The sequence below is a fragment of the Bos taurus genome, chromosome 12 (assembly GCF_002263795.3).
Source record: "Bos taurus isolate L1 Dominette 01449 registration number 42190680 breed Hereford chromosome 12, ARS-UCD2.0, whole genome shotgun sequence".
Taxonomy (NCBI): Eukaryota; Metazoa; Chordata; class Mammalia; order Artiodactyla; family Bovidae; genus Bos; species Bos taurus.
The window spans coordinates 14,163,661-14,190,169 of NC_037339.1; positions in this window are offsets into that span (position 1 = coordinate 14,163,661).

Sequence of the window (26,509 nt, forward strand, 5' to 3'; positions counted from 1 at the left end):
ACCAATCACTGGACTCGCAATACTTCATGTTAGGGGAGGTGGCCCAGAAACTCTCCAGCAGAAGAGGCAGGAAGGGAGGTCATGCATCATTTGTGTGCTGCTTTGGTCCAGAATATTGTCTGCTCTTGTTGGCAAATACTGTATGCTGTCCAGGAACGTGGCAGTGGGGCTGGGTGAAGTCCTCTGCTTTGAAAGAGACCTATTCTAACAACCCCAAAAAGCTTCGGAGGGAAGGTCACTACCTATCGCTTGCTCAGATGAGATAGCTTTAATCTACAATAAGTCTGAGGCCCATGTTGATACCATTCATAGAGACTGGTTCTTTCATTATATACCTAGCCAGTTCCTAAGACAGGCCTTCCCAGGAAGGGTGGATCAAGACCATATCTAGTGTTGGTCACATCATAGAAATTAAACAATTATCTCCCTTTCTGTTTCTAACTCAAATCCAGTCCACTGGCTCCATTTCTTTCAACCTTTGTGGTAACTTTATGTTGGACTTTTTTTTTATCCTCTCTGCCACTTACCTTGATTGTGCGTACATGCTAAGTCACTTCAGTGGTGTCCAGCTCTTTGCGACCCCATGCACTGCAGCCCACCAGGCTCCTCTGCTCGTGGGAATTCTCCAGACAATAACATGGAAGTGGGTTTCTCCAGGGAATCGTCCCAACACACGGATTGAACCTTCATCTCTTCTGTCTCCTGCATTGGCAGGCAAGTTCTTTACCACTATCACCACCTAGGAAGCCCTACCTTGCTTGGTAACACCCTAGATAGATCATTCCAACTTATTCGTTCATTCATATCATTTACTGTTTCAACAAGTACTGTGTGTGTTGAGTGCTTGTGTGGATCAGGTCCCATGTGAGGCACTAGAAACATAATGCTGAACAAAGAGAGTCATGGCCCTTGCCCTCGTGTTACTTGAAGCTGGGAGCAGGATTAAAGCATGAAACAAGGAATAACAGGAAAACGCAAAGCCACACTGTGAGAAGGCAATGATGGACTGGTAGGAGAGGTCACATGAAAGGAGAATCCTCTGGCAGGGAAAGTTGGAGAGGGCTTTGCTGGGGAGATGACTCTGCTGAGTTCTTTTTTCAGAACAGCCTGGCTTTTGGCCAAAGTTGATGAACTTCCTACCAGAAAGTGAAACAACATTTCCCAAGTCACTTTAAAAGAATGCGAAATAAAGGAGTCCTGTTACACCATAGTTCTAGGTCAACGGTACTTAGGCAGCTGTAGTCACAGAACGGAGGGCCACTCAAGTAACTCTGAAGGACAGAAATAAATAAGCAACTAAAGACAGCAAGCAGAAATACCCTGCTCTGCTTATTAAAGGGTACAGTCCCTTCCTAACACCTGAATCTATGAAGTTAAAAAGACAGCCATTTTCCACTTACTTTGGGCACTTTTTCCTTCTGAATGTTTTGTTCTGTCACCAGCCTATTAAAACCCGTTTCCAACTTTTTTTTTTTTTCCAGTTTTTCAAGGTCCTTTGGGATTTTGACCAGCAGCTATTTCTCTCCTCACAAAGAGACCTGCATTAAGCTGTCTCTGACGAGAATGGATTGAGTTATTTGACTTTCAAGCTGAAGGAACTTTGGGAGGTAAATGCAGGTGTCAAGCAACGCCCTCTGCTTTCTGGAATCCCAGGATGGAATTTCCAGCCATAAGCAAAGGTGCCAGTTAGCATTTCTGGATGGAGAGTCTGACTAGCAAGCTCCTTTCTCAGGAACCAGGATGACAGTTGCCTGGCACTAGTTATTAGCAGCTGTGGAACTGGGCCACCCTGGTGATGTGTTACAGAGCTCTCTTCAGAATTCCCCCAGCCAGGAGGAGACTCATGAGGCAGGATTTTAGGAACTGCGTGGGAAGCCATCTTGAAATTTCAGAGAAACTTGTCTGGCTTACAAATCATGAAAATAAATAAATGCTATGTTGGAGAAGACTCTTGAGAGTCCCTTGGACTGCAAGGCGATCCAACCAGTCCATTCTGAAGGAGATCAGCCCTGGGATTTCCTTGGAAGGAATGATGCTAAAGCTGAAACTCCAGTACTTTGGTCACCTCATGCGAAGAGTTGACTCATTGGAAAAGACTCTGATGCTGGGAGGGATTGGGGGCAGGAGGAGAAGGGGACGACAGAGGATGAGATGGCTGGATGGCATCACCGACTCCATGGGCATGAGTTTGAGTGAACTCCGGGAGTTGGTGATGGACAGGGAGGCCTGGCGTGCTGCCATTCATGGGGTCGCAAAGAGTCGGACACGACTGAGCGACTGAACTGAACTGAACTGACTGATGTATTTTGAAAGAGAAACAGGGCTGTCTAAGTGTGGGGAGATTGAAATGGATGCAAACATATATATATATATATATATATACTAACTTCCTCTTTACTGACAAGACCCCGAGAAGACAATGGCTTCCAGGGCAAATGGAGGAAAATGGTCACAGTTAGTTTGAGGTGTTTAAATCATTAGACGCCCTACAAGCCACAAGGCAGTGGATGCACAAATTAAGCAAGAGAGATTGGTGGTAAAAGAACAAATTAGCCAGTAATGGAAATGTTCAGCTGTTACGAAACTTATCGTTGCTAACATGTAGGAGTAATTAAAATAATTCCAAACTAATAAAGCTCCTTAACATTGAAAACAGGGAGATAGTTCACTTAAAGTACATTTATTTTGTACTTAGTATATTTAGCATTTCACATCCTGTGAGCATCATGACAATCCATTTTTACATGTTGATATGAGTTTATTTCTCATTATAAACAAAACACTTTTATCATGAATAAGTTAAAGAGATGGAGAGATATTAAGTTAAAAACAAAATTCACAGGGAAATCCCAACTGAGATCACTACTGTTAAGAATTTTGTCAACATCCTTACAGACACTTCAGCCTGTGTGTGTGTGTGTGTGTGTGTGTGTATACCTAGGCTTCCTTGGTAGCTCAGCTGGTAAAAGAATCTGCTTGCAATGCAGGAGACCCCGGTTCAATTCCTGGGTTTGGAAGATCCTCTGCAGGAGGGCATGGCAACCCATTCCAGTATTCTTATCTGGAGAATCCCCATGGACAGAGGAGCCTGGTGGGCTACAGTCCATGGGATTGCAAAGAGTCAGACATGATGAGCGACTAAGCACAGCACAGCATATATATATATATTAGATACTGGTATAATAATTTTGTATTTGCTACCAGGTTGAGACATTGCAGTATATACACAGTCAATAAATATCTTTTTTTCCTACTCTGTAGGAAAGAGATTTTGTTCACTTATCATTTTCTTCTACCTTGTTATTCAGATTACAGTAATTACTATGAAAGAAAGAGGGAAGAGAAGCAAGAAGAGACGGGTTGATCAATTTGGGAGCAAAGCTGGTGGCTGAGACTGCAAAAGCTGCTGGGGAGAGAGAGGATTCAGGAAGGAGCTATTACAGTGTGAGAGAACAGGATGAGAAAGGTGGGGTGCAGAAGATATTTTAAGATATGATGCTGTGAGTTAGGAGCTGTATGTTCTTTACTTTTTTCTGGAAGGTGAGAGCAAAGACTGAAATTGCTGGCTTGGTTAAGTCTTTTGGTAGCTGGGCCATTTCTGTGAAGGTTGTGGAGCTGTGAGTGGATCACAGTGGGATCTGGGATTCATTTGATTTATACACAAATGGGATTATATCAACTATGCTGCTTTGTAATTCCTTTTCTCTCAAAAATGTCATGGTGCTTCTTCTCAAGTCAACAAATGTGAATCTCTGTGATTCTCTTAAGTGGAGGCACAGAGTCTCTGGAGGGGAATATATCACATCTTTCTAAACCGGGCCCATGTTGGTGGATGTTTAGGTTTCTAATGATGATGAAAGTCTTTATATATCCTGGCATATTTATGTGACTATCTCACTGGGATAGACTATTTATACCTAATAAATAGGCTATTTATTAGGTATGATATTTCACATTTAAAATTTTATTACATAATGCCAACAACAAGTCACATTAAGTTGTACCTCCATGGAGTATAAAAGTCCCATAGCCACCCAAACTCATTCTTATCATCTATTAATACTTTGCAGGTGAGAACTGCCACAATTTGGACAACATATCTAGAGTATACATCTGAAGAAGCTGAAACCCAGGAAGACTGAGGGACTCTCATCTAAGATGTTAGAACTGAATCGCTCTAGTCTGGTGGTCTCTCTAGAGGTGTCTTGTGCCTGGAAAAGCCAAATGACAGTGACATCTGTTAGGCCTCAAGGGGCACTAACGCTGCCCAGAAGGGAAAGGTAGATACTGAAAAGTGGTGAATGAAACTATTTTCAGTTCAACTCATCTGTAACCGGGGTACACACCATGGTGATAAGACGATGTGTATAAAAGTACTTCGTGGGCCTTCCCTGGTGGTCCAGTGGTTAGGAATCTGCCTCGCAATGCAGGGAACACTGGCTTAATCCCTGATCCGGGAAGATCCCACATGTCACGGGGCAACTAAGCCCGTGCGCCACGACTACTGAAGCCCTGGTGCGCACAGCTTACGCTCCGCGACAAGAGAAGCCGCTGCAGTGAGAGGCCCACGCACCACAACTGCAGAATAGCCCCACTATGCAACTAGAGAAGGCCCACACGCAGCAACGAAAACCCGGCACGGCCAAAAATAAATAAACGCACGTTTTTAAACAAGTACTTTGTACATTGTTAGAGACTGAAGCATCACTTGTGAAAGCAACTGTCCCCTTCCTCGGCACAGTCAGAGCTCTGCTTAGCTAACTGAAGCTCTATAAACACTCTGCTTTGACCTTGCATCTCAGTGTCATTTTTATCTTTTGCAACCTGATAGCCGAGTTCCCAGTAAATGAAGTATTTATTACCAAAAAGTGCTGACAGGGTCATTGCCAATCTGGACCATGTTTCCTTGTGATATCCTGATGATTCAAAGCCAGAACATCTGATTCTGTGCTGTCCTGTAGCAAATGTACTAACAGACAGTATTTGCATCTATCAATTCACATCCCCAGGTTGCCTCTGACCTCGGCCTAGGGGGCTTGTTGATTTTATGCTTATTTATGTTCATTTTGTCTCTAGAAAAGTGGTTCCAGATGGTCCTCTCTGAGTTTATTTTACCAGCTCAGGTCTTGCCTGATTCTTACGGATTTCGGTCACCCGAGCAGCTGTGTTTAACCTTGTCTGTTAGTCCCTGCCCAAGAAACTCATGCGAATTGGCAATACTTCTGAAAACACAAGTGAGACTAAATTACAAATGGAGAAAGTGTCTGGGTTAAAATAAACTGTCACCAGACCAAAGCTATCTCTTTCCATGTTCTTTTTTTCTGTAAGAAAAACAGGGAACTAGATCTGATCTTATTCTTAGGTGAGATTTGTTGTTCAAATCTTTTTAAAAGCACGTATCTTAGAATTTCTCTTCTGTAAGAACGGGACGGGTTGCAGTTCAGTTATCTGCTTGTAGTAATAAAGCTTCAAATCTAATTTCTGCTGTTCTGCCTTTGGTATTTTATTTCGAACAAGAATAGCACAGAAAAAAAAAAATGGATAGAGGACTTTGTAATTGGAGCGTGTCTTGTGTTGCCTAGTTACTGGGACCTTCTGGAGATTAGATTTTCAGGATGCTTAAATGCACAGAACAGCAAACAAAACTCTTACCTCGCCGGTAATTCCTCTGTGAGGACAGGACAACCTCTATGGTTGGAAACTTAGGTGAAGGGAGAAAATCATAATAAATAATAATTATTTTCAACTATATCTGCCCCTAAGAGATGATCTTGCCATCCCAGAAACATGGTCAATGAGAAGTGTTCTCATTCAATATGATGAACTGCATCCTGCTTTAATTCTGGGGCTCCTATGATAAGTATCCACTCACCTGCTTATCTTCAAAAGCTGCCCCTGCAATCTGAAAGAGAAGAGGGCCTTCTAATTCATTGGTCTTGCAAAAAGTAAAATACAGGCTTTCAAGTATCCCTAAGGAGGGCGCTATAGGATTTTTGTTAGAAATGGACCTGAAGACAGAGAGCCAAGCCGGTGAGGCTTATCCTCCTCCTTCAGCTAGCTAATTTAGAATGAAACTTCTGCCAAATGATGCTTTTAGCTCAGCATCGTCATTGCCCCTTTCTATGTTCTCTCCTGCATCACAGGAGGGAAATCTAAAATGTCACTCTCCTGAATTCCTTTCCAGGAGAATTCTGGGTTAAGTCTGCCAATGATAAGAACTCAGGTGAGATTAGGAAGGAGAAGAGGAGAATGTGTTTTCTCCTGTGATAGCCCCGTGGAGGGAGCTAAGATCACTGCTGACAGCTTCCCTAGGATACAGAGTTTGGGCAGAGGGGCAGCCCGTCAGATAAGCAGTGAGGCCACTGACGTCGGTTTCCCGCCATCACTGCATCTCCAGGTCTCCTAGCCTGCACTCTTGACCTTTGCCCCCTCAACTCTTCCAAATCTTTCTAGTTTTCTATATTAAGTAACTCCCGACTCAAAATGCATAGTCATTTTTTTAGCCTTCCTGAATAATCCTGAATGACACAAAAGTACAGAAACAAAGGCTCAATACTCTGGTTACCAGAGTTAATAAACCTGAATTTTGATTATCACCAAATTATAGACCAGTATATGGCTTACAGACATAAAAATATATACGGTATAATTTCACATCTATAATGTTCAAAAGCAAAGTAATTTGTGGTGTTGGAAATAAGGACAGAGGTTATGTTTAAAGAGTGTCAAGAGGGTCATGATTTGGTGAACCATTTGGAGGGTTTCGAATGCTGGTAAGCATCACTACGAACAAAGCTAGTGGAGGTGATGGAATTCCAGTTGAGCTATTTCAAATCCTGAAAGATGATGCTGTGAAAGTGCTGCACTCAATATGCCAGCAAATTTGGAAAACTCAGAAGTGGCCACAGGACTGGAAAAGGGCAGTTTTCATTCCAATCCCAAAGAAAAGCAATGCCAAAGAATGCTCAAACTACTGCACAATTGTACTCATCTCACATGCTAGTAAAGTAATGCTCAAAATTCTCCAAGCGAGGCTTCAGCAATATGTGAACTGTGAACTTCCAGATGTTCAAGCTGGTTTTAGAAAAGGCAGAGGAACCAGAAATCAAATTGTCAACATCTGCTGGATCATGGAAAAAGCAAGAGAGTTCCAGAAAAACATCTATTTCTGCTTTATTGACTATGCCAAAGCCTTTGACTGTGTGGATCACGATAAACTGGAAAATTCTGAAAGAGATGGGCATACCAGACCACCTGACCTGCCTCTTGAGAAATCTGTATGCAGGTCAGGAAGCAACAGTTAGGACTGGACATGGAACAACAGACTGGTTCCAAATAGGAAAAGGAGTCCGTCAAGGCTGTATATTGTCACCCTGCTTATTTAACTTCTATGCAGAGTACATCATGAGAAACGCTGAGCTGGAAGAAGCACAAGCTGGAATCAAGATTGCCGGGAGAAATATCAATAACCTCAGATATGCAGATGACACCACCCTTATGGCAGAAAATGAAGAGGAACTAAAAAGCCTCTTGATGAAAGTGAAAGTGGAGAGTGAAAAAGTTGGCTTAAAGCTCAACATTCAGAAAACGAAGATCATGGTATCTGGTCCCATCACTTCATGGGAAATAGATGGGGAAACAGTGTCAGACTTTATTTTTTGGGCTCCAAAATCACTGCAGATGGTGACTGCAGCCATGAAATTAAAAGACGCTTACTCCTTGGAAGGAAAGTTATGATCAGCCTAGATAGCATATTGAAAAGCAGAGACATTACTTTGCCAACAAAGGTCCATCTAGTCAAGGCTATGGTTTTTCCAGTGGTCATGTATGGATGTGAGAGTTGGACTGTGAAGAAAGCTGAGCACTGAAGAATTGATGCTTTTGAACTGTGGTGTTGGGGAAGACTCTTGAGAGTCCTTGGGACTGCAAGGAGATCCAACCAGTCCGTTCTGAAGGCGATCAGCCCTGGGATTTCTTTGGAAGGAATGATGCTAAAGCTGAAACTCCAGTACTTTGGCCACCTCATGAGAAGAGTTGACTCATTGGAAAAGACTCTGATGCTGGGAGGGATTGGGGTCAGGAGGAGAAGGGGACGACGGAGGATGAGATGGCTGGATGGCATCACTGACTCGATGGACATGAGTCTGAGTGAACTCTGGGAGTTGGTGATGGACAGGGAGGCCTGGCGTGCTGCAATTCATGGGGTCGCAAAGAGTCGAACACAACTGAGCGACTGAACTGAACTGAATGTTTGATTTCTTCATCAAATTGGTTCTTAGATGGATGAATTCTTTTTGTAATAATTCTTTAAGCAAGAGAACTATAATTTATAATTTTCTTTACAGATGTTCAACTTTAATATGTATTTAAAAAATGTAAGGCCGGTAGAAAATCTCATTTTTTAGTTTGAAGCCTAAAATAACAGTGTTTTATTTAAGTTCAATCTTACTCTTTGACAGTTGCTAAAGAAAAAGATAACTAGAGAAGCCTGATTGAGAATTTTAACAATTAAATCAGATTATAATTGGATAGAAGACTGAGCTTGAAGGCAGCAAGTGACCCAACTTACTCAGCCAAAATTTGCCTTCAAGCTCAATCTTCTACCCACTTATAATCTGATTTAATTGTTAAAATTCTCAATCAGACTTCTCTAGTTATCTTTTTCCCAATTAAAAAAGTTTATGGTTAAATTGAAATCAACATTACATAAAAACAGGTAAATGGAATCAATTAGAGCTAATTTGTCATCTCAGGCATTACTTAAGAAATGTCAGGCTCTCCAGTAAAAAGATCTATGTGTAACATGGGCAGAGAATGTGCAGACCTTACCAAGGTATTTAAAATTTAGGAATAGGAAGCAGAGATGCTGCTTCAACAATGGGCTACTGTGAATTGAATGTGGCTCCAACTCAGGCAAAAAACACATGCTGTAAAACATCACCATGAAAAATTAATTGAATACTGCTTGAAAACCCATGCTAATTTTGCCCACTTGTTCATTTCCCACAGCTTCTGCTACCACTGAGCTGCCTAGATAGTCATCTCTCAGGGCTTGGGATTCCTAAGGCATACTGGACACATCAGCTCAGCATTCCCTTTCCTGCTGTTCTTGTCCAGAGAGTATGGGCTGACCGTGAATGCCCTCTGAGTTAGAACCTTGAGTTTTATTAAGGGGCCTCTAGTTTCTGGAGACAGAGAAGGCAATGGCAACCCACTCCAGTACTCTTGCCTGGAAAATCCCATGGGTGGAGGAGCCTTGTAGGCTGCAGTCCATGGCGTCGCTAAGGGTCAGACACGACTGAGCAACTTCCCTTTCACTTTTCACTTTCATGCCTTGGAGAAGGAAATGGCACCCAGTGTTCTTGCCTGGAGAATCCCAAGGACGGCGGAGCCTGGTGGGCTGCCGCCTATGGGGTTGCACAGAGTCAGACACGACTAAAGGGACTCAGCAGCAGCACCAGCAGCAGTTCCTGGAGAGCTCTGGATTCATAGTTAACAAAGGATAAGAAGGTTCTTTTGGCAGAGTTCTCCCTTGCCCCACACAACTTTTGCTAGGATCAAAATCTTAACATATTCCAGGACATTCTAGGTTCATTACAACACACATATGGTTTTGAAATCTTTTAATCCATGACTTTCAGAAATCAGCAATAGTGTGAATTTTTGAGCTCCTTGACTTTTTCTGAACTTGCATCCAGCATAATCCAGAAAAGACTACTTCTTATCATCTATTTATTCAACGTCCACTATATGCCTGGCAGTGAGCTTGGTGCTGAAGTCATATAATGAGTAAGATGTAGTCTCTGTCTCTAGGAAGCTCTTGATTGGTTGCAGAACAGTCATGCAAATTGATAGTCTAGTCACAGGAATGAATTTTGGTGCTAGTTAAAGCACCAAAATTTGCATCCTAACTATGACTTTTAAATTTTGTTTTCCTGATACTTCTTTGCTGGTGATCTTCCAGTGTAAGGCTAACTTCTATTTTGATTAGGGGCTTCCCTAGAGGCTCAGCAGTAAAGAATCTTCCTGTCATGCAGGAGCCTCAGGAGATGTGGGTTCGATCCCTGGATCAGAAAGATCCTCTGGAGAAAGGAATGGCAACCCACTCCAGTATTTTTGCCTGGAGAATCCCATGGACAGAAGAGCCTGGTGGGCTACAGTCCATAGGTTTGCAAAGATATGGACATGACTGAAGAGACTTAGTATGCATGCACTATTTTGATTAAAGAATTTTTTTCAGAGAATTCATCCTGCTTGACTTCATTTAAAAGTACTAAGCCTAGGCATAGTTCAGGAGTATCCCAAGTTCAGAAGATGAAAAGAATATACATATAAGAATTGGGCTGGGACTTCTTGCTTGAAACTGATACTAATTGAAAGTCCTAGGAGTAGGGAATTTTATGGCAAGAAGCTCCTATAATGGTGACTTGTAAACTAAGTTTGAGAAGGTTCTCAGAGATATATTGATGTTGTGTTGAAAGAAAGGTCAAAGATAGTGCCTAGTATGTTTAACTGTCACCTATCAACAGATGATACTTCAGTGATACAGCTGCTGCTGCTGCTGCTGCTGCTGCTAAGTCACTTCAGTCGTGTCTGACTCTGGGCGACCCCATAGACGGCAGCCCACCAGTCTCCCCCGTCCCTGGGATTCTCCAGGCAAGAACACTGGAGTGGGTTGCCATTTCCTTCTCCAATGCATGAAAGTGAAAAGTGAAAGTGAAGTCCCTCAGGCATGTCCAACTCTTCCTGACCCCATGGACTGCAGCCCACGAGGCTCCTCCACCCATGGGATTCTCCAGGCAAGAGGACTGGAGTGGGTGCCATCGCCTTCTCTGAGTGATACAGCTGAGAGCATGGAAATTTAACATAGTTTCTGTAGTCTCCAAGTTTCTCTGTCTTTTCAGAGCAGAACATTCTATCCTAACTCAGGAATTATTCCTGAAATTTTTGTCTGGAAAATAAATTAGCTGCCAAATTTGATCGGAGACTTGAACCAGAAAAGATTCTCAGTCATGCAAGAGGTTTTTTTAACTTAATATTTATTGCCCTTGGGTTCAAACAAATCAGAATTTGGTTAAAAACTCTGCTGAAGGACTCTCCTTCAGTCTTGATGGAAAGATCTGGTGATGAATATTCAAAAGATCAGGAATTACAGGTCATGTGACTTGGGCTGGATGACAGGAGTAGGAAGAACGGGGTGGAAGTTGGGGGTTTCCACCTTGAGTAAAGGAGAAGCCATAGCTTGGCTCACTAATCACTGCAAGTAAGGGCTACAGGCCTAGAGGGTTCAAGAGAGCCTACCTTCAATAGAAGCTGGAAATCTGCATATGTCTTTGGGTTTCCCTAATTTTTAATTATGGTCAACTAATTAGGAACTAGAAAAAGGTAAAAGGAAAATAACTTTGCTTCCAGTTAGGATCTAGAGACATGTGAAAGCCTTTTGCTTCCATAGGTAACAAAAAGAAAGATCCATAAAAAATTTAAATCATAATTTTCCATGGGGCAAGCAAAGAGCAGTGGTTACATGGAAGCCTTGATGAACAGAACTGGCTCAATAATTCTCCTTCCAAACCAAATTTTACCGAGAAATCAACAGTAAAGGAGGAGGATGGTAAGTAGAGAGGAAATAACAGAAAACCTATGTTCCCATGGTAACTGAATTCCAGGACCCTGATTGAGCTGACTCTAAAGATGAACCAAAAATATGTACAAACTTTCTTGTAGCTCAAATACTGAAAATCAAAAAGGTAGTGACAAGGAAGACGGCGTTGTGCTCAACATCAATTTTTATCTGAGAAATGCAAATTGAAACCACAATGAGATGCAATTTTAGAGCTACTTAGACTGACTAAAAGTATGACATCAAATGTTGGCAAGAAGGAGAAACCACTGGAACATTTCTACCCAGCTGGTGGGACTATAATCACTTTGGAGCACTCATTGGCAGTTTCCTATAGTGTTATGTACGCCTATTCATGGCAAAGCAATTCTATTCCTATGCATATACCTAAGCAGTATAAAAAGTTTATCCATCAAAAGACTGTAAAGTAATGTTCTTTACAGCAGCTTTATTCATAGTAGCTGAAAACACTCCTAAAAATATAAGCTTGTTAAAAATATAAGTGCCTGGGACTCCAGGCACACACTTTTAGAATCAGGAATGGCATTGAGGAACACTGCATGTAGACCGAGCACCTGTTGATTGACCCCATCGAGGGGCCGCTGAATTCAGTGACTACACTCTGCAGTGGATGTGTTTGCCTTTCTCAAGAAAAGCACCAGGAGTCTTTGCACTTAAAATAACCAGGCGCCAAGGGGTCAAGTGGTGAACTTTGCTACCATTGGTTAACATCTGGGTCATGCAAGTGGCATTTTCTTCTTCACAGCGCTCTCCTTAATAAATGTCAAATATTTCTTTCCTGGCAATCAACACTGGGGAGTAATCTGCTTTCCAGCTTCCATCCAGGGTTAAAATAAGTTTGACGTCCTTCTCCACAAAAACAAGTTTAGCAAATATCAATCCTTTCAGCAAATGATTGAGTTTTAAATTGTGTCTTAATAATATTCTTCCATCTTCCAAACAGCTGGGCTGGAGGAATTTTGTGGGAATGCAGATCTGAAACCCAGGGTAGGAGGTGGGGTGGGGAGGCAATTTCACAGGGTCTAGTCAATGAGCTGTCATGCCAATCCACATTTGCAGTGTTTCTGCCTATTCAGTGAGTTGAAACTAGAAGAAAGTATTTTTTCTCCAAACATTTCTCCTGATCACTTTCATGTGATTGCCATCTTTTCATCTTGTGCAGAAAGTCTGAGCCCAAAAAGCAGACTTCATTTCTGTGCTATTGATTGAAAGAGAAAAGGTGTGCTGAGAGTACTATAGGAACTTCCATCTAAAGAGACTAATCATCTTTTATTTCTGCTGAAGAAATAAAAAGGCAAGTGGGTGGGTGCTCAGTAATGTCCAACTCTTAGGGACCCCATGGACTGTAGCCCGCCAGGCTCCTCTGTCCATGGGATTTCCAGGCAAGAATACTGGAGTGGGTTGCCATTTCCTTCTTCAGGGGATCTTCCCGACCCAGGGATCAAACCCATATCTCCTACATCTCTTTCCTTGGCAGGTGGATTCTTTACCTCACCACAAGAGAGATAGGTAAAATGGATTTTCCCCCCTAAGCCTACCTTGTGAGCACACATGTGCAAGTGTGTGCCTTTATGTGTACCCGTGTGTGCCTTTATGTGTATACGTGTATACTCACAGATGTGAACCAAGCTGAAGTTAGCACCCTTCAGGTTGCAATGGGAGGCCTGGAGCATTCCCTATGGACTCAGGCATGTGAGTGTGTAAGGACACAGGGCAATGTTTGGCAGATAGATGTCTTTTCTTTTCTCTGATAGTAGCCTGGCTGGTGTGCCGAGGTCCTGGGGGAAGTACTGCTACAGATACTGAAGTCTAGCCCGGTGAAGCCTCTTAGGCTGACAGATAGGATGAATCTCGAAAGTCCATCAACTCTGCCAACTCACTTTCAAACGGAAGGCATGCCAGGCTGACTCAACAAATAACTCAGCATCAGTCTGGGAAAGTCTGCTGGAGGAAATGGAGGAAGAGAGGTGAGAGAGCACAGGTCTACATGGGAAGAAACTGATGATTTGTTAGGTCTGACTTCTGTCAACAATCAAGGCAGTTCATCCTGGTGTCATCTTAATTATCTTCTATCCTCAAAAAAAAAAAAAAAAAGGCGGTAAGTGGCAACGATTAATTTGTACTGTAAATTAATTATTATTTTTCTTTCTAGGAATTCTTCTGACTCACAAAGCATATTATATAACCATCTGTTTTTCTCTAAAGATAAATTCTAACCTAATCTAAAGATAGATTCAGTCATTTCTGTCTCCTCAGAAAAGGTACTAACATCAATACTGAGCATGTGTGTGTGTGTGTTGGGGTGGGGGTTGGGGGGGTATTTGGTGGTTTTTCTTTTGCACACAGGTAAGTTTTGTGTCCTCTAAGGGAACTCATGGCTTCCCTGGTTCCTCAGATGGTAAGAATCCGCCCCCAACGTGGGAGACCTGGATTCAATCCCAGGGTTGGGAAGACCCCCTCGAGAAGGGAATGGCAACCCACTCCAGTATTCTTGCTTGGAGAATTCCATGGAAAGAGGAGCCTGGAAGGCTACAGTCCATGGAGTCACAAAGAGTCGGACACGACTGAGGGACTAACACTTTCACTTAAAATTTCTCTTGCTTTCTGGTCTCCAAACTCTAATGACCAGTTGTTTGTAGGACTACATGCTTTGCAGAAGCCAGGGATCAAACTTATCTTACTCCGGGGGCTTAGAAGGAAAGAGAACCTTCCTCAAGGTAAGGATGAGGAATTCACACAAGCCAATACTTCAGAGGGGATGTGGGTTCTCACCTGGCTTGGCACCATTCTTAGAAGTGATATCACTTATCTACTCAGTTTTGACTTCTTTTCTAAGGAAATAGAGACAGCAGTGCATCTCACGTCTTTTTGGAAAGCAAGAACAAATGAACACGATCATCTGCTTTTCTACCTTCTGATTTCTCCTTTTTGCTTATTACATACTGTCTAATAAAGGGCCAGTGGGAACATTTTATCTATTTATTTAACACTTATTTACTGTTTCGGAGAAGGCAATGGCACCCCACTCCAGTACTCTTGCCTGGAAAATCCCATGGACGGAGGAGCCTGGTGGGCTGCAGTCCATGGGGTCGCTAAGAGTCGGACACGACTGAGTGACTTCACTTTCACTTTTCACTTTCATGCATTGGAGAAGGAAATGGCAACCCACTCCAGTGTTCTTGCCTGAAGAATCCCAGGGACGGGGGAGCCTGGTGGGCTGCCGTCTATGGGACTGCACAGAGTTGGACATGACTGAAACAACTTAGCAACAAATTTACTGTTTATTTACTTAACACTCATCTATTGATTCAACAACTTCTGCTAGTATCTGGGTAGGAATTATACCTGCTCAGGTGTAGCTAGGGACAGTGGACTGGGCGAGGTGGTGGTCTGCTCAGACACTGTCATCTGGAGTAAGTTGTGTCTGAAATCAGGAGGGGAAAGCACCTGTTTGGAACATGATATAATAAATGACTTATAAGTAGCTTCTTTAATCTCCCCTTCCACGCAGTCCCTTCATTCCTTGGTCTTGGACCCTGAGGATGCTAAGTTCTCCTGTTTTCTACACAAACTTAACCCAAAGAACTCTCAGACCAGAGCAGTCAGCAGAGGAGCTGCATGGTCTCCACACATATGGCCAGCCTCCCAGCCCTCCCAGAGACCCATGCCCTCACTCCCCACTCCCAGGAAAATCTAGCATCCTGACCTGTGCAGGGAAAGGACTGAACTGTTTGTTGAGTCAGTGAGAAAGTGGATAAAAAAACACGTTCACTTTTCTGTGGCACCTCCGCTCTCCCGTTTTTAGTCTGAGTGAAGATAATCCAAGAGAACATTCTCTGACAGAGATGAAAGCCTCAAGGCATTTGTTTTATGTCCTGGAGAACAAACAAGGAGATCTGAAGCAAAGCCTTCCCGCAGAGCCCTGAGCTCCTAGGGCCACTGATAACGACGTGGTTTTGAAGTATGGGCAGTGGATCAGAACTCTCAGAAAGGAGGCTCCTTGGGACCCTGGGCTCTCTGCTCTGCTAGCCTGGACGTCCTTAACAAGAGCACTGGCGGGGAAGAAGGCAGCAGTCAAAGGAGAAAACGTTCTCAGTTCCACTCAGGATTTGGCCATGTTGTTTAAGAGACATCTTGAAAGAGCAAATGATAAAAACCGTACACTGTACATCGAGTGGAGAATTCTGTGGGCTCAGTCTGAGAAGTGGATCTCTGCTCTGGCTGTAGGGCCAACAGTCATGCCCAGAAACATGAATTCAAGTTTGGTAATAACACACAGGATTCTTCCAATAGCTAACCTTCAGAGACTATCAGGTGGCTCCTTCCTGACCAGCTATGTCACTGGAGGTACGGGCCTTCAGGAACTGTCTCCTCAATAGCTCCTTGCTTGCTTACAAACTTCCATGGACACCCAGTTGCTTCTGTGGTCCCTGTAAAAAACCAGATAAACCATAACACTTAGCAACTCATCATTCTTTAGAGATTAGCAATGTGGAAATAATATCTATTGTTTTCATCATTTGAGTCTGAAGAAGCGTCTGAGAATCTATAACCCGCTACACTAAATGTAACACAACACAAAAGCAGCTAGTCTTTCAAGGAGATATCCGCGTATCAGCTCTCTGGAGAGGCCGTGGGAAAGCCTGTTTTGGATTTTTCTCTTTTCTGGCCTAACAAAGTTTTGCATGCCCACAACAGCTCCCCTCCTCAGGCTCATGTGTTTCTGAAAATTGTTCCTTGCTCTTAGCTTACTCTGTTCTCTGTGAGCCAATCTTTTCATGCTTTTAAATGTTAACATTTAAAACACGTCCTCAAGCCTTTGGCCTCCTAGAAGACTTTTCAGAAAACTCTCTAAATTCTTCACTTTGGTTGGCTCAGCTAGAGCTGGTTTGAAGTCATAAGAAGCCATATCTGTGATTTCTGTTTATCATTTGCATGTGGTCCTGTGTTTGCATTTAAGTTAGACTTGGTATCTGTCCCATGTGGGCAAGGAAGGTCTTTGACTTCGTCATAATCCGGAGAGGCACGTCATGCATGTGACAGATGATGTTAATGGGGTCTCACTGATCAGCTAAAAGGGTGGACAGACTGAACTTGGCAGAGAGGAAATGAGACATGAAGGCCTGAGGGTGGCTGAAGAAAAGGCAGAGTTATCCCATCCCAGTGGACTGCGCTCCACTGACGGGCTCCTGTTCAAATATAACAGAGAACAGCAGGGACGCGATGCATCAGTCAGGGACTCGATGCATTTACCATCTGATGGATATTTGGTTGTTTCCTGCTTGGGGTTCTCAGTCCAGTTCCTGGAAGACATATGCCCTGCAGACTGCAAGTTCCAGTTAGAGGGGAATTACATCTTTTTAAAAAATACAGTTTTCAGAAATACAACATAAATAAATAAAATCCAGTACTGAAGGCAGGAAGAAACAGCCGTCTCCTAATGTTTAGCTGAAATAGCTTTTCCTCCACTACGTGGGACACATATTGTTCAGTTCCTTCATTGAAGACAGATTGGAAAAATGAGAAGCAGTTGAGTTGGGGAAATTAATTACTGTATCATTGTGTCAAATGCTGTAATGCTTTAAACGTAGGATTAGATGGAGTTCATCTGGGGACTAATTGTTGAGAGGCAGCATAGGATAAAGGAAGAAAACAAAAGCAAGATGTTCTTGAGTCAGTCATTTAATCATCCTCCTAGACAAAAGATAACCTTGTGTTATAAGTCTTCAGGTTATAGAGTGAAAGATGCTTTTTACATTCTCTTGTACACCAAGGGCATAATCTGACCCAGTTGTAACCCAACCTGTGAATCAAAAAGTTTCTTTATAACAGGATTTAATTGTTCTTGTCTGGAATTTTCCCCCTCATTGCAGTTGTGGGATTTAATTAATTTTTACCCACAGGTCAGTCACTTCAAGGCAGATGCCATAAAAGGACAAAAAATTGTCTTAATGTGGGTTAGGATTAGATGCAGGCTGCTTCATTTTATTACTATTATCAATTGTTTAAAGAGCTTTGCTGAATGATCTCATTGTACGCGTGCCTTGAGGCTTTCTAGAGCAATTTGGAAAATACATTACAGAATAAACCACAAGATTATTAAAATGACTTTAAACAGCATGAGTCCAATTTCCAAAGGAGGTTATAATACCCATATTTACTCATATTTCATCTTCGTAAGTAATTATTCACACCCCATATTTCAAGAATAAAATTTGTAAGAATGAGTCCCCACTTAATTATCTCATCCCCTCTTTCTTCTTTTATTTCTGTTCTTTTTATTCTAAGAAGTAACTTTCTGGCTTCTAGCGAGAGCTCACAGGGGAATTTAAAAACAAGAGGCTGAGTGATCTAGATGAAAACATCAGAATCCCTCCTTCATGTACTTTCCTTTCTATACATCTAATTTTTTCCCCATCAAGGAATACCTTTTGAAGAAAAAAACAGAGCGGGTTTGTTCTCACCATGGTTGGCAAAGAATTAAATCATGGTTTCTTCTTACTGCTCTTTAATTGCCTGTTTCTTACCTGTTTCTGCCCCTGTGTTCCCTGAAGTGTTAACGACTGGGCTGGAGCCACTGAGAATGATTAGAACAAGGATGGAGCAAAGAACAGCTTCTCCCGGGACATCTGCTGGCAGCTCCAACCCCCTGTGACCCCAGGGGCCACAGGAACAGACTGGATGAAATTTGCCTGAAGAGGTTGCCTATCGCTAACCTGTTCCAGACCAAACATACCAACATATTAAATATGAAACCCGAAAGAAAAGGATATTCTAAATAAAGACCTTTTCATCACTTCGTAAATATATTTTCTTCACCTTTTCTAATTCCTCTTTTTTTTTGCCTTTCTTCCATATTAATTATCATAGATATATTTCAAATCAAGATCTCTATCACAACCCCTCTTTTATTTCTAGATAAAGTGTTTGACATGGAAGGATGATTTTTCATGAAAATATGAAATAACTTGCCTGTCTCCATTGTTAAGAGAGACAGAGTGTTGGATTCTGTCTTCAAGAGTTCCAGATCCAGTGATGATATTAACTACTGCACATAACCACACAGTACCTCTGCTTATTTCATTGTAAAATAGTTGTGTGTGTTAGTTGATCAGTCGTGTCCGACTCTTTGTGACCCCATGGACTATAGCCTGCCAGGCTAATCTGTTCATGGAATTTTCCAGGCAAGAATACTGGAGTTTGGGTTGCCATTTCCTTCTCCAGGGGATCTTCCCAACCTAGGGATCAAATCTGGGTCCCCTGTATTGCATGCAGATTCTTCACCATCTGAGCCACCAGGGAAGTTGTAAAATAGGTATGATATGATATTTAATACCTTCATTTCACAGAGCCTGGGTGAGGCTGGAGTGAGATAAATACTGAATAAAACTTAAAATGGAAAATACATACTACAGAAACATGAAGTGTAGTGCATGGTAAAGAGCAGAGTCATAACTTGATCTTGTCTTTTGTTCCTTGTTTGCTTTTTGCATTATGCCAAGCAAATAATAACAGCCACTATTTATGTTTCAAGCACTGTGCTAAGTGGTTTGTATATCCTATTTATTTATATAATTTCTGGTTACTATTACCATCTCTTTTTTCCAGATGAGGCAACAAAGGCACAGAGAGGTATAATAAGTTGCCCAAAGTCACACAGCTGGTAATATAGTGGGTTGAATTTTGTCCCTGCAAAAGAAATATATCCCAGTCCTACCCTCTGTACTTGGGCAAGTGACTATTTGAAAAAGCGTCTTCATAGATATAATTAAACGGAAGATCTTGAGGTAAGGTTATCCTGGATTATGGTGGGCCCTACATGTAATGTGAGCATGCTTATACAAAAGGCAGATGGACACACAGACACAGAGGGGAAATGGCCATGTGAAGATAGAAGCAGGGACTGGAGAAATGCTGCCATAAGCCTGGACATGTCTGGGGCCACCAGAAATGAGCAAGAGACAAGGAAAGAGTCGTCCCTAAAGCCTTCAGAGGAAGTGAGGCCCCACGGACCGCTTGATTTAGGAACTTGAAGTGACTAGAATGGTGGGAAAGTGCCTTTCTGTTGTCTTAGACCATCCAGTTTGTGGTGATAAGTGACAGCAGCTGTAGGAAACCACCACAGGGCCCACCCCAGGATTCAAACAGAGCAAGTACGACACCAGAGTGGAAACACTTGGTCATTTTCTCTTAATTTCCTTTTTATTTGAAATACAAGTAAACTTGGGAGAAAAGCAAAATTTCCAACTCAGTGTGGTATGATTGTTTCCATGAAACAAAAGGGTTAATAAATTGTGGGCCTGTGCTGTTACACAAACTAAAACATCAAAATCATTTTTATGTGAGGACGGGGTTGTTGAATGCTAAGCTTTCAAAATATTTGGTCCAGAAGTTCAGTTCAGTTTTCAATCGCTCAGTTGTGTCTGACTCTTTGAGACCCCATGGACTGCAGCACGCCAGGCCTCCCTGTCCTTGATTATCTCCTGGAGCTTGCTCAAGCTCATGTCCATCGAGTCAATGATGCCATCCAACCATCTCATCCTCTGTCATCCCCTTCTCCTCCTGCCTTCAATCTTTCCCAGCATCAGGGTCTTTTCCAGTGAGTCAGTTCTTCACATCAGGTGGCAAAGTATTGGAGTTTCAGCTTCAACATCAGTCCTTCCAAAGAATAGTCAGGACTGATTTCCTTTAAGATGGACTGGTTGGATCTCATTGTCCAAGGGACTCCCAAGAGTCTTCTCCAACACCACAGTTCAAAAGCATCAATTCTTTTGTGCTCAGCTTTCTTTATAGTCCAACTCTTACATCCATACATGACTACTGGAAAAACCATAGCCTTGACTAGACAGACCTTTGTTGGCAAAGTAATGTCTCTGCTTTTTAACATGCTGTCTAGGTTGGTCATAACTTCTCTTCCAAGGAGTAAGCGTCTTTTTATTTCATGGCTGCAGTCACCATTTGCAGTGATTTTGGAGCCCAAGAAAATTAAGTCTGCCACTGTTTCCACTAAGTATTCCACTGTTTCCCCATCTATTTGCCATGAAGTGATGGGACCAGATGCCATGATCTTAGTTTTCTGAATCTTGAGCTTTAAGCCAACTTTTTCACTCTCCTCTTTCACTTTCATCAAGAGGCTCCTTAGTTCTTCACTTTCTGCCATAAGGATGGTGTCATCTGCATATCTGAGGTTATTGATATTTCTCCCAGCAATCTTGATTCCAGCTTGTGCTTCTTCCAGCCCAGTGTTTCTCATGATGTACTCTGCATAGAAGTTAAATAAGCAGGGTGACAATAAATAGCCTTGACGGACTCCTTTTCCTATTTGGAACCAGTCTGTTGTTCCATGTCCAGTTCTAACTGTTGCTCCTGACCTGCATATAGGTTTCTCAAGAGGCAGGTCAGGTGGTCTGGTATTCCCATCTCTTTCAGAATTTCCCACAGTTTATCGTGATCCACACAGTCAAAGGCTTTGGCATAGTCAATAAAGCAGAAATAGATGTTTTTCTGGAACTCTCTTGCTTTTTCCATGATCCAGCAGATGTTGGCAATTTGATTTCTGGTTCCTCTGCCTTTTCTAAAACCAGCTTAAACATCTGGAAGTTCATGGTTCACCTACTGTTGAAGCCTGGCTTGGAGAATTTTTAGCATTACTTTCCTGGTATGTGAGATGAGTGCAATTGTGTGGTAGTTTGAGCATTCTTTGGCATTGCCTTTCTTTGGGATTGGAAAGAAAACTGACCTGTGGCCACTGCTGAGTTTTCCAAATTTGCTGGCATATTGAGTGCGGCACTTTCACAGCATCATCTTTTAGGATTTGAAATAGCTCAACTGGAATTTCATCACCTCCACTAGCTTTGTTCGTAGTGATGCTTCCTAAGGCCCACTTGACTTCACAATCCAGGATGTCTGGCTCTAGGTGAGTGATCATACCATCGTGATTATCTGGGTTGTGAAGATCTTTTTTGTACAGTTCTTCTGTGTATTCCTGCCACCTCTTCTTAATATCTTCTGCTTCTGTTAGGTCCATACCATTTCTGTCCTTTATTGAACCCATCTTTTCATGAAATGTTCCCTTGGTATCTCTAATTTTCATGAAGAGATCTCTAGTCTTTCCCATTCTATTGTTTTCCTCTGTTTTTTTGCATTGATCGCTGAGGAAGGCTTTCTTATCTCTCCTTGCTATTCTTCGGAGAAGTAACCTACAATAATTTAGTTTTAAAAAAATTAAAAATCCTTTTCAGAAAGAGAAAATAGTACATTAACCCTCAGCATAGATAAGCAAACTTACTAACGTGTAAACCCTATAAGGCTCAGTGGCTCAGTGGTAAAGAATCCACCAGGCAATGCAGGAGACGTGGGTTTGATCTCTGGGTTGTGAAGATCCTCTGGAGAAGGAAATGGCAACCCACTCCAGTATTCTTGCCTGGGTAATCCCATGGGCAGAGGAGCCTGGTGAGCTACAGTCCATGGCATCATAAGAGTCAAACACGACTGAACAACTAAAGAAAAACAACAAGAAACCCAGTAAGAGCAGAACACAAGAACATTTTATTTGACGAGCTAAGATCTGTGCTATTATTATCAGTAACAATGACAATGTCAGCTTGGGATCAATACATCTTGTCTTGTGTACTTAGAGAAAAAGCAAAACAATTCCTTAGAGATGTTGGGTCTCTTGGGCCAGATTAAAACTCCTCTGAACAATCTAGGATTTCTTAACATGGTTAATACATTTTACTCATGAATAAATTTTTGTTCCAGAAAATTCTCTCCATTTCCAATGATTTATAATACACCATTAGAAAGCTTTTATAAATATAATTCTTTCGAGGTTGAATAAAACTTTGGGTTGAGGCTGCTTCCTCTCTTCCTTGCCTCTGGGACATCAGCTATGCATGATAGCAATTCAGCTGGATAGCTCAGGAATCGCTCCTTCACCTTCCTCTGAGAGACACAGAGGAGCAGTGCGTTTCAGGGAAAGAGGAAGTGAGCACCACAATGAGGATCCCAGTCTACCAGCTACTAAGCTTTGTCTTTTCATGCTCAGTAAAATTTGAGTCTGCTTGAGCCAATTCCCTAACTTCATCTCTGAGGTCTCGCCTAACTCTGACTCAACATTTGAGATGGTTTTTGCAACCCTCCCCTTAGTTTTCACAACCCTCCCCTTGGTTTTCCATCTAGTCCATCAGATTCAAATGTCCTTACTGTAGCCCTTCTTTTCCCCTGTCAGTTCAATCTCAACCTGGGACTTCTCTCAGTTACTCATGGTGTTGAGCTCAGCACCGTTCTCTCTGGAATCAAGGCTCACAACTTTGCCATCATCTTTGATCGTGGCCCCCCATTATTTGGACTTCTGATCATTTATCAAGGGCTGGTAATCATACTCCATAATGCCTCCCCTATATAAGTTGTCCTCTCCATTCCCACTGTTCTTCACTGCCAAGGTCAAGTTCTGACCCTGCCTCCTGCCTTGAGTATTGAACCACCCTATAACAGGACTTTTTCCCATGTAATACGTCACATACTTGCAGTCAAGATTTGCCTGTGCTCTACAATTTTCCACTTCTCTCTCCAGTCTACAAGATACATTTCAACTTCCTTGAGCTGATCATTGATGTCACCTGACAGTCTGGTCTCAGAATACGATTTCAGACTTGCTCCCTACTCCTGCCTTCGGTCATGCAGCCAGGCTTCAGTACTTCCTCTTTCTGCAATAGCATTTCCTTCTCACTTCCTGCCTTCTATTATTGCATTTCCTCAGCTTGCAAATCCAGTTCTCCCCACTCTGCAAGCCTGAATTTTAGCCCACACAAATTCCTCTCAGATTCTACTTCTTCCAGGATTCCAACACTCCCATCTGAAATAGAGGCAAAGTATTATGAGGATGCAGAATGCCAAGTCGTTTGAGTCATGTCTAACTCTCTTTGATGCATGAACCATAGCCTGCCAGTCTCCTCTGTCCATGGGATTCTCCAGGCAAGAATACTGGAGTAGGTTGCCATGCCGTCCTCCAGGGGATCTTCCTGATCCAGGGATCAAACTCACATCTCCTACATTGCAGGTGGATTCTTTACCACTGAGCCACCAAGGAAGTCCATTAACTATTATACTAGGTACCAAAAACACAGAGAAAAACAGGACTGCTTTTTCAGCATTTTACAATAGTGCGGAGATAGATAAGTAAACAGATAACCAAACCTGGGGTGATATAAAACTAGATAAATAGGGTACTGTGTAAGGATACCCAGTCTTTATTTGGAGGAGAACAAGATCAGGGTTCCAAAAAGGGCAGTTATTGCAGGTCCATGCTGTGAGTGCACACAAATTTGAAGTCTGTTGAAGGAGTTCTGTCTTGGTTGTTAAGAAGCTGCTCTGATACCCTGGATGCCTGGGCCCAATTCTGTGATCTCCCCGGGATTCAGCTGGGCAGAAGGTCTCCAGTACCTCTGCCAGCACTCCAGCCCACATCTGTTCTTGTTGCTCAGACCTTGATGTCCATTAGGTATTTTCAATATCTCTGCTGCCTGTCTCACTAAAAGTTTGGGATTGACAGAGATGGTGAGAGAAATAATCTAGCCCACTTGACCAGGGCATGGCCCAGCTCTCGCCAACTTGGCTGCTCTCCCAGGGTTAATGCTGTTATCTGAAGTCAGTGCTCTGTGATCACCAAAATCTGGGTTGTGTCCTCTTTCCTTAGAATGTTTCTCATCCTCATAATTTCCCATTATTCTGCTATTTTCAACATTTATGCATTTCTCTTTTCTTATGGCTTTAGGACCCTGCTCTAGGCTTCAAACTCTTGGATGTATGATCAATAAAGCTAGTGAAGTAATTGAATCTTACAGATATAAACCGTGACTTTATGTCTTTAGCAGGGAGGCACTCGCCCATAGGTGTCCCTTTCTCCCTAGAAAGGAGAGCCTCCTTCTGATGACACGTCTTGCCCCAGTCATTGCCGTCCCTCCTCTGTGTCCTGTCCACCAACACTGGACTCCTGACATCCAAGTAAATTCAGAGACATCGCTGGAATCACTGAAAGAGTTACTGTTTGATTTGACAGTCTCACTATTGTCCACTGAAATTTTACCAGTAAGTTCAAGTGACAGCTGGGGGACATAGCGAAGAAAAGGTTTTCATTATCAGAGGCCTTAGTGAGATGTGCTCATGGTCAAGTTTTAGCTAGGTCAAGAGGGGCTGGAAACTCAGGGGCTGAGTCTTGCGGAGGTCAAACATCAACTGACTCTCAGCACATTGTCGACGCTCTGGGTTTGCCAAGTTTCTTGTACAAAACGGTGCTGTTTTTCTCTAGAGCAGTTTATGTGCTCAGTAGTAGAGCCAAGGCAGGCTCACCGTCTGTTTTCATACCTTTTGGGAGCTTAGCCTGTGTGATCTGCAGAGGTCTGGATTAACAGTCCTTTCACCAGGTGTCTCGCAGGTTGGGTCAGTTCTTGGCCACTCGGCTGACTTGTGGGCTCCAGCAAGCAGCTGTGATGGTCATTATTTCCCATCTGCTTGTCCCCCTCCACTCCTAATTTTGAAAGGAGAATGCACTGCTGCTACTGCTGACCTGTAGCCTATTCGTACCCTATCCTTTTCCAGAGTATTTTCTGTTAGGCAAAAGCAAACACAACAAAAAAAGTCAAAAACACAACAAAACTTGAAACATCAAGTGGCTGGATCTGTGTAATCAGTCCTTAGCTCTTAAGGGTGTTGCAAATTGAGACCCTATCCTGATTTCATCTTATTTTTGAAACTCTTGTACTTCAATCTCTGTTCATTTTGTTCTGTTCCTTCCTTGAGGTTAGAGCTTAAGCTCCCAGCTCTGATTAGTAGCTCTTCAAAATAGTAGACAACTATTTTGTCTACATTATCTGTCTGTCTGTCTATCTATCTGTCATTGATCTTCTCTATTTTTATCACTTGTTTATCTTCAGAATTATCTCATAATTCTCTTATTCAGCACTATGCTTTACTCGATTTACACATATGTAGTATTTATTACAAATAAATCACTAACACTGTTTATGATAGTAGAATCATCTCTTCCCTTTCATTTGTACTTGGAACTAAAGTAGCACCCGCTATATCAAATATTTCTAATATGATTTTATCAAAATTATTCTCCTTGAGTGAGGTAATTGTGGTAGATTTTTGTAGATCACCTATTTGTTGTTGTTATTTCTTTAGAAGCAACTTTTTTCCTGACTTTTTGATATAAAAACTCTTTATTTAATAATTTGACCTACCCTAATATATTCAAAGCTGAGCACTGAAGAATTGATGCTTTTGGACTGTGGTGTTGGAGAAGACTCTTGAGAGTCCCTTGGACTGCAAGGAGATCCAACCAGTCCATTCTGAAGGAGATCAGTCCTGGGTGTTCATTGGAAGGACTGATGCTGAAGCTAAAACTCCAATACTTTGACCACCTCATGCGAAGAGTTGACTCATTGGAAAAGACCCTGATGCTGGGAAAGACTGAGGGCAGAAGGAGACGGGGACGACAGAGGATGAGATGGTTGGATGGCATCACCGACTCAATGGAAATGAGTTTGAGTGAACTCTGGGAGATAGTGATGGACAGGGAGGCCTGGCGTGCTGTGATTCATGGGGTCGCAAAGAGTCGGACACAATTGAGCGACTAAACTGAACTGAACATATTCAAAACACTTTTATATGGAATTTTTTCCCCTGAATTAAAAAATTTACCAAATAGAATTAACATGTAACTTTATATTAGTTTTAAATGTACAACATAATGATTCAATATTTGTATACATAGTAAAATGGTCGTCACAATAAGTCTAGTTAATATCTATCACCAGACATATTTACACATTTTTTGCCTTTGATGGGAACTTTTAAGACACT